Source organism: Nicotiana attenuata, unplaced genomic scaffold (genome assembly GCF_001879085.1).
Source record: "Nicotiana attenuata strain UT unplaced genomic scaffold, NIATTr2, whole genome shotgun sequence".
Lineage (NCBI taxonomy): Eukaryota > Viridiplantae > Streptophyta > Magnoliopsida > Solanales > Solanaceae > Nicotiana > Nicotiana attenuata.
The window spans coordinates 693,927-702,300 of record NW_017670350.1 but is presented as its reverse complement, the minus strand read 5'-3'; the positions used below and the strand labels follow the sequence as shown (position 1 = coordinate 702,300).

General features: G+C 37.4%; 1 long non-coding RNA gene across 1 annotated transcript; it reads right to left on the bottom strand.

The window, feature by feature from the left end:
- Nucleotides 1–603: 603 nt before the first annotated feature.
- On the bottom strand, nucleotides 604–1,940 carry LOC109238217. The gene is made up of 2 exons (XR_002069713.1): nucleotides 1,235–1,940; nucleotides 604–909 (listed from the first exon to the last, which is right to left on the bottom strand). It is a non-coding gene; the product is annotated as an uncharacterized LOC109238217 (long non-coding RNA).
- Between the last annotated feature and the right edge of the window lie 6,434 nt (nucleotides 1,941–8,374).

The following is an 8,374-nucleotide window of genomic DNA, read 5'->3' as shown; positions in this document are numbered from 1 at the left end:
CTATTGTCACACCTCCTTTTTACCCGAAAGGGGATATAAGGGAGTTTTTCCAATTAAAGTGACAATAATCGAAATGAGATTATTTATTCAAATTCAGAGTCGCCACTTGGGATAGTTAACGGTGTCCCAAGTCACCGGTTTAAAATCCCGAATCGAGAAAGTTTGACTCTGTTTTACAGTCCGCGAAACACAGAAATACGGGTAAGAAATTCTGGGAGAAGGTGTTAGGCATTCCCAAGTTTCGTGATTTTAGCACGGTCGCTTTAATCATACTTGGCTTAATTAAATTGGTCTACTTACTCATTTTAGAACCTACGTACATTTTTACCTCTTACCGCTTTTAATTGCTCGATTATTAATAAAAAACTCATTTCGTTTGGTTCGTCAAGAATCATGTCACGCGTACGTGTCCACAATTAATCATGCTTTATTAATACTAAGAAAGTTTAGCCGAAGTTGCGCGAATGCATACCTCGATTTTATTTTTAGAATCGTAATTATTTCACGCGAACGTGTACACAATCCCGATGGTAGATTAAGTCGCGCCTAAAGCATTTTCTACGAATATTCATTTTTAAACCGTAATCATGTCACGCGAACATGTACATAATCACGATAATAAATTCAAAATGCACCTAAACGTTCCCCTATCCGGAAAATCATCACACAAATTTTAGAACCACAATCAGATAACTTCAAGCCTAGAATTTAACAGACGCACTTATTCTCATAACACCAAAAAGAACCAACACAATCGCATTTAAACAAAAAAACTACAGACCCATTATCAATACCCACCACGTCTACCACCTGCGCCACCAAATCTACCACGTCCACTGAATCCAACAAGCGTAGCCGTAACCACGGGCTGTTCTTCCTTAAGCACAACACCAGGTAGTTCACTCATACCTATAGAAGCAAGCAGGTCAATAGTTTCCTTATCAAAGAGTCAATCAAACTGATTCTAACAACAATATGACATGCTTCACTAATTCAATCGACCAAAAATCAGATCTGACTTCAATCAAACGCATTCGAAAAACAATTAGATTCGAAATTATAACACAGTTCGAGCGCAAGGAAGAGAATAGAACATCTTAATATAATTTGAAGAAGCAAAATCAACTCAATCATTCAGCACTAGGCGAACCATATTTAAATCTATATTCATCAATTACCCCAAACTCCTATCATAAAATCACATCAAAAGAATAAGAGGGAATCAGAAATGGACCTCAATGAGAGCTTTCAATTAATAGGATTTCAGCAATTACAGCAACTTAGTCGAGTGAGATTTGAGTCTAAAGTCTGAACGAGAAGACGACAGCAAATCGGTCTCGGAACCACGAACCTCGTCCTCGAACAAACACCCCTGAACCACGATACGACTCAGCGCTCAAACAAACTCCATGAGTGAAAATTGAACGGCAGAAAACTATTTTTTTTTCGATTCTTTGTGTGTGTGTGTTCGAGATGAGAAGCAGCGGCGATGGGAGGGGAGATGGCTAGAATGGTTATGTTGCTGCCAATTTCTTAATGCTGTTGCGTTTTCTTTTTCAGCTGCTAGGTCTATATCTGTTCTTCGATGGTTCGGTGGTGTGCTGAAGAAGCAGCAGCGGCTGGAGAGTTTTTTTGACGTTGGCTGCTGAAAATCGAAAGAAGAAGAAGGTCCAACATTTTTTTAAGGTGTGTTAAGGGTGTTAGGTTGAAGAAGATGGACAGGTTTGGGGTTTTGCTTTGCTGGTTCAAGAAGAAAGGTTTTTTTTTGCGTCTGTCTGTGTAAGGTAAGGTTTTAATGGGGAATCTGATCTCTTAGCTTCTGAAGATGAGAGAGCGAGAGAGATGGTCGAAGGGTAAACGGCGTGGTTGCTGGTTTTCTCAGAAAGGAGTGTGTGTTTTTTTATTAGGTCTCCCTTCAAGGTTAGGGGTTATCTAAGGGTCATTTTAATTAGGATATAAGAGGGGAATGGGTAAATGGTCTTGGATTGAGGAAATTGGGTTGGACCATATTTTTTGAATTTAGGCTAAGAAGACCAAATAATATAATATATCTATAAAGTGTAAAAATCAATCTTAATAAACTAATATAAAACTAAACACTAAAAGTGAAACTAATTTTTGTATTTTCAAATGTTATAATAAAGTAAAAAGAAGGAAGAATAGGCTAAAGCCATGGTGAAATTAAAATACTATAAATATAAATATACTAATTGACTTTAAACTAAAGATAAAATATATTTTGTAATTTTTATTTTGTGATAAAATAGGTAGAAGAGTCAAAACTATTTAAAATAGCGACATTAAACCTAAGCTAACTATATACACGCTAAAATGTGTAAAAATCTCGGGGAGAGTGAAAAATTACATGTCTACAACTATCATATGTCAATAAGTCCTACCTTGATCCAAAAGCCTTCATTACATTCCCGCAAAAGCCTATATGATTTCGAGTTGAGTGAGTTTACATTAGTGGTGATTTACATAAGGGGCAAGCTTATGGTACTTAGAGCCGGACTTGTGACATTCCCTTGAGAGAGATGAGCGTACTTCTCCACAATCCTTGTATTGAGTGCTACAATCTAAAGTGAGATTTGCTTATGGAGAGTAGAGGAGGAAGAGTTTGGGTTCCACAATGACCTACGTAGTAGAGCGAGCTTCCTTGGTGAGTTAAGTCAACTCTTGATGCTCTTGTGTCGCACTAGAACTATGGTACTCCAAAGGTTGTGTGTTGTTGATAATTCATTTGTGTTAAGGATAATTGTTAGTCCAAATTGATGCATGTTTGATTCACATTAGGGCAGCTGAAATATCCTTCTATTTTGTTTTAGTGGAAGTGGCAATTACCTTATTTGCTTGAGCACAAGCAAACGTTTAAGTTTGTAGGAGTTGATAAGTGTGGATTTTAACCTATTATTTGCTCTTTCTCACTTGCGTTTTGGGCCTAAAATGCGTGAAGGTATTCCCAAAAACTAATGTAATATGCTTGCTTGCAGGGATTGTTCACAATGAGCCCAAGTAGCAATGATCAACTCATAAAGGAGTCAAAACTTGAAGGAAGACCAAGACTGGGCCAAGAGCTGTGGAACGCGGAACACGACAGAAAAGTGCAGCCGTGAAAGTGCCAACGCGGACACGGTCATAATTACGCGGTCTGCGAAATGGAGAACCAGAGAGGTTGTTTTTGGCCAAAATATGAACACGGACCGCATCATAAAGAGGCGGCCGCGAAAGTAACATTGCGGCCGCGATTGGAATTCCGTGAAAGAATTGAAGCTTCAACTGTTTAAGACATGTTGAGTAATCTAAAATGAGACTCGTGGGCATCAAACATAAGTCTATATTGATTACGCACTGAGCTCACAACATTCAGAATGAAAGTCATGAACTAATTACGAAGCTAGAGAAGGGAAGTTTTACAACTATTCAAGGAACTAAGCTTGGATGTGTGGGCATACTAGGTTGGATAGAATTAGAAATGAAGTTATTCGAGACAAGGTGGGAGTGGCCCCTGTGGAGGCAAAGATGCGTGAGGCAAGGTTGAGATGATTCGGGCATGTTAAGAGGAGAAGCGCAGATGCCCCTGTCAGGAGATGTGAGAGGTTGGCCTTAGGAGGTGAGAGGAGGAATAGAGGTAGGCCAAAGAAGTCTTGGGGAGAGGTGATCAGGTGGGATATGGCGCTACTTGAGCTAACCGAGGACATGACTCTAGATAGAAGGGTGTGGAGGTTGAAGATTAGGGTAGAAGGTTCGTAGGTAGTCGTGCATCTCCCTTTGTCTTCTCTAGCTCGATAGTATTAGCGCTAGTACGGTACCCTTTTTTTCCTTAGTTTGCTATATTCGCATGTCTCGTGTCGTTGTTACTTGCCATTGGTAATTCCGTAGTTTGCTAGCAGTACTTTGTTCATATTCTCGTCTGATGCCTTGGAATTAGTTTTCTAAATATGTTATCTTGCTACTACTTGTTATCAGTACCCCTTTCATATTATCTGTTGCTATCTCCGATTTAGTTTTCTAATTATTGTTCTGCTATTACTTGCTACCAGGGCTTCTCTCACCTTCTTTAGTCGAGGGTCTATCGGAAACAGTCTCTCTGCCCTTCCAGGGTAGGGGTAAGGCTGCGTACATCCTACCCTCCCCAGACCCCACTTGTGGGACCACACTGGGTTGTTGTTGTTGTTACTAACAAGCTAATATATATATATATATATAGAGAGAGAGGGGGATAGCCCGGGCAAAGCCCGGGGCCAACGTGAGCAGAGCTATGTTGTAATTCTACACTTTCTAATTGATATGTTACCCAAAAAAATGTCTAGCTTTGTAGCATCACCTGCTGATACATATATGTGTACGATGGTAGAAATTAGAATTACTATAAAAAAAAAAAAGATGATAAACTATTATGCCAAATCAGTTGTTGCAACACTGAAGTTTGACTAAAAATTCAAAAGTACTCTTTGAACACTAAATGAATTCGAGCAAGGAAAGTTATGTGGCAGTTAGAGAGACTCATATAAAATACATATGAAGGTCGAGAAATAGGTCGGACGTGGTTGGCATTCCATTAACAACTGCATGTGGCTTCCAGTGAACGTAAGAACACGCCAATTTCTTCCATCAATTTGTCCATTTGTATGCTTTCCTCCTGTCATATGCCAGAGAAATAAGAAAATACCAGAGGAATCTCAGCAATCAAATGGATGATAAACAAGAGCAGACTGATCTGAAAGAGCAAAGATCAACTTCAACACATCCTCAAGTCTTGTTTGAATTTCAAAATTGAAAGATAACGATATAGATTAGTCTAAAAACATACATGTCGTGGCGTCTAAAAATCTATATTTCTAATTAGCCAAATTAAATGAATTAACTCCAACCAAAACCAACACATGCATGGATTTCGCTGCATAAATTGGAAGAGGAGAAACTGGAAATCTATAGCTTACTTTAAGCTTAATTGACTGTACTATCCAATTGATGACTTTTAGCATGAAGTGAACTACTTCAGTGGTAGAATTCGTCGGGAAGCATTATGAGGCAAAGATTCTCAGTAAAGTGTGCAGTGTATCACACATGAAAATTGCCTTGGCACTCATCATCATACTGACCAGATAAAATAAATTTCCATGCGTCTAGCTGCTCATGCTTATCTTTCAGAATACAAAAAGGCAGGTAAAAGACTTAAAGGTAACAGTATTTACTCGTAGTAGATGCAGTTAGCCTGCAATTTAGAGAGGTAAAGCAATTTAAAGATAGAGCTACTTGCAATACCTGAAGGGTGTAGCTTACATTCACTCAATCAGTTCAGCAAACTGATGGAACTACAATGTGCTTTAACTAACTATATCTGACTTCGGAAAGAAGAACCAGATTTTTGTCTCATAATCAATAGGCAACAAATATTATATGTTACAACAGACTAAATATGTTTGTCATTGCACGTCGTCATCCCTTGTGCCTTTGTGTAGAGTCTATAGCCTAGCACAGAAGAGAGTAAAACCATAAATTAGGATGCTTTTCATTTATATTTTCCTAGCGCATCTCATGATCATCAGTTGTCACAAAATTGAATATTGTCACATAATTGAATATTGTCAAATAAAATAATTAAATTATCAACAGATTTGATCATGTAGATTTGCAAAACAAGTATAGCAAAATATATCTCACCTATAGGCAGAATGTTGAATGCCTCAAACATAATCCGAATCTTAATACGTAATAAAAAAAAATGTTAGTTTCTTCATACTTTCATGCTCTATTAGAAGAGATTAACCTGTAGGTTATATTATTCCTTAAAGCTCTCCATAATAAGAAAGAACATTTAAAAAGACTATTCTATTCTCCTTTATCTCAGTATTTTCCAGCCAGAGGCACACTTGAATTTACCAAAATAATTCACCAAAGCAAGGAAAATATACACAACAGATATCTTTAAAGGAACTTAAGCTCTCAAATTAACAAAGCTCAACAAATTTTGACAAGTTAGCTGTGGTTAGCCAAAGATCGTTAAACTTAATGCAAAAAAGTATTCAGAGAGCTTGTATTCACTATTGAGTTATAGAATGAGACTTGTAGAGGTATGAATGTTCGTTTGCATAGTTAGTTCTTAGCGTAGATGCAGAACTTTTAATGTGAGAGAACTAAATAAATATTCAAAATATTCACTTTTCTCCACTTTGTCAATACTATATGTCCCTGCAGTTTCTAATTTTTTAAAGATGTTTGGAGATATTACGAATGTAAAGCCTCGGATGGAGACAGTTACCACAAGTTCAATACAAAATATCCAAATTGCTAGAAGACAAAGGCGAATAAAGAAAATGGTCATAATTTAAGAATCTCACAATTTTTCAGTTGACACGAAAGAAGTACATCAGTCACAATTCAGTAGAATTAAGGGTAGAGTTAGCTGAGACTTGACTGGAACAACTAAGAGTAGAAGTTGTAATTCAACTGAATTTAGCATATATATCATTCTCTGTCTAATACACAAAAGAAATAATTGTATAAGCTAAATATGGGAAAAGATTATGAATAAAATTGTGCGACTCCCGGGGTCATGCGGTACTCAAGAAATCTTCAAAAACCAATCTTTCTAACACGGAAACATTTGCAGAAACTTATTTATTTTTATTGGCAAATAGGAGGAAGGAACAAAACTTAACGGAGGAGCATAAAGTATTGTATACAGAAACTTACTGGATGATCACAATCAATCAAAAGTGTTACATCAAAAAAATTTCCTACTATGGGTAGGAAAGTCTGCAGTAACAAATAACATAAACAGACAGATTTACCTTTTAATCCCCAGAGGAAGTTGGGAAAGGGTGTTGCGGCAAAGATTTTTAACCCCAAATTGACATCTCATATCAACTGTAATGTGGATCCTCAAAATGGATTGATAAAGCTCCTGTATATTCGAATAGAGCAATCCCCATACCACATAATTGTATCAGTAAATAACAAAATTGAGCAAAGGGTAGGCATAAAATTATGGCATGTAACAAAAAGGATCAACTTTTATACAATATAACAACACCCACGTGAGATAATGTGAAAAAAAGAAGAAGCAATCATATAAAACTTACCCTTTTAAAGAGGAGGCAGAAAACTCTAAGAAACTGAGCGCTCTATGTAAAGTTGTAATGAAAAAGAATAGATATGTTGTGGATAGAACGAATCCAGAAGTTGAGATTTTATAGTAAGAATTGGAGATAAAATAGAGATATACATGATAGAGAAGAAAACAGAAGAGGAAGTCACAAACAGAATTAGAGCAAGTGGTGGGAAGATGAAGACGACTCCCCAATAGCCTCATCCTTTGGGAAAACATCATCCCCTTCTGTTTCTGGCATATCTGGTTAACCAGAAACAACAACCTCTTTAACAACAAAAAGGAGCTGATCAGCTCTTCCAACACCATCTCCAAAGCCACAGAATACCTCATGTTGACTAAAAATGGTTCCACCAAAATAAAACACAAAATCACAATCAAATGGTAGCCACCAAGAAGAGGATCCTACAAATTGAATACAGATGGAGCAGCTAAAGAGATCCCAGGAATAGGAGGAGTAGGAGGAGTTTTCAGAAATCACAGTGGAGATTGGATAATGGGGTTTATGGAGAATATCCCCCATACAATCAACACTATGGCAGAACTGAAGGCCCTCCTAAAAGGACTTCAACTTGCGGAACAAATAATTTGGTTTCTCTCGAAATTAATACTGACTTAGCTGAAATTATCCAAATGCAGGTAACCTCACTTACAATCCTATAATCTGTGAATGTAGGTCCTTAATATGTAGGATGGACAGGGTCGTGGTGAAGCACACTTACCGGGAGCAGAATAGGGTGGCAGATGCTTTGGCCAAGGAAGCAACAAAGGCAGTCTTTTTGAACAGATCTAGCATACTAGCAGTTCCTCTGATGTTTGTCAATGATGTATTTTGGGAAGACATCCTAGGAACTGATTTGTTTAGAATTTTTATGGGTTGTAATATGAAAACAATTCTCCAAAATATTGCTGCAGTAGGGGTACTACAGTACCCAAACAATGACTTATCTGTATAACGTCTTTTGCTAGATATATAAATATCCCTTTAACCAAAAAAAGAAGACGACTCCCCAGAAAACAGCGCAGGCGGAAAAACTTTTGCTAAGCACGCGTCAACTTGGGAAGCAAGAGGGGTAGAACGTGTGTAATTTTGTAAGGGCAGGAGGCCCCAGGGTTTTTTCCTAAATTTTCAACCACTTGAGTATTAGGGGAAAAACTAAAATAAAATGAAAATTTACGATTTTTTTGTAAACTCACATTGACCAGAAGCTCCTCTCGATTCTCCTTTCTATAAAGTAGTAGTAGTAGTAGTATATATAT